The sequence below is a fragment of the Physeter macrocephalus genome, chromosome 8, assembly GCF_002837175.3.
Source record: "Physeter macrocephalus isolate SW-GA chromosome 8, ASM283717v5, whole genome shotgun sequence".
Lineage (NCBI taxonomy): Eukaryota > Metazoa > Chordata > Mammalia > Artiodactyla > Physeteridae > Physeter > Physeter macrocephalus.
The window spans coordinates 103,257,813-103,259,040 of record NC_041221.1 but is presented as its reverse complement, the minus strand read 5'-3'; positions in this window follow the sequence as shown (position 1 = coordinate 103,259,040).

Sequence of the window (1,228 nt, the reverse complement as noted above, 5' to 3'; positions counted from 1 at the left end):
ATACGAGTAAATTTATGACTTTGCATTAGGCAATGGTTTCTTAGATATGACACCAAAAGAATAAAAGACAAAAAGAAAAAAATAGATAAATTGGACTTAATCAAAATTAAAATCTTTTGTGCTTCTAACTATACCATCAAGAAGGTGAAAACCAGCCTATGGTATCAGAGAAAACATCTGCAAAATCTTATACCTGATAAGGCACGTATATACAAAATATACAGAAATACTTATAATTCAATAATAAAAAGATAAATATTCCTCTGAAAAGTAGGTAAAACATTTGAATAGACTTTTATCCAAAGTAGATACAAATATGGCCAATAAGCACATGAAAAAAAAAATCAACATTAGGTAAATGCAAATCAAAACCATCAAATACCACTTCATACCCTCTAGAATGACTACAATAGAAAAGACAGACAGTAAAATATGTTAGAAATGGAGAAAGTGAAACACTTTTACATTAATGCTGACAGTGTAAATTAGTGCTATGGAAAACAGTTTTGGTGGTTCCTCACAGAACTACTACATGATCCAGAAATTCCACTCCTAGGTATACACCCAAGAGAAATGAAAGTACATATTCAAAAAAACTTGTACACAAGTGTTCAAAGCACAATTATTTTTTTATTTAACATCTTTATTGGAGCAAAATTGCTTTACAATGTTGTGTTTCTGCTGTATAAAAAAGTGAATCAGCTATATGTATACATATATCCCCATATACCCCCCCTTGCATCTCCCTCCCACACCTCCCTATCCCACCCCTCTAGGTGGCCACAAAGCACCAAGCTGATCTCCCTGGGCTATGCAGCTGCTTCCAACTAGCTATCTATTTTATATTGGGTAGTGTATATATGTCCATGCTACTATCTCACTTCATCCCAGCTTACCCTTTCCCCTGCCCATGTCCTCAACTCCATTCTCTACATCTGAGTCTTTATTACTATCCTGCCCATAGGTTCCATATATACAGCTTCTTAGATTCCATGTATATGTGTTAGCATATGGTATTTGTTTTTCTCCTTCTGACTCACTTCACTCTGTATGACAGACTCTAGGTCCATCCACCTCACTACAAATAACTCAATTCCATTTCCTTTTATGGCTGAGTAATATTCCATTGTATATATGTATCACATCTTCTTTATCCATTCTTCTGTTGATGGACACTTAGATTGCTTCCATGTCCTGGCTATTGTAAATAGTGCTGCAATGAACATTG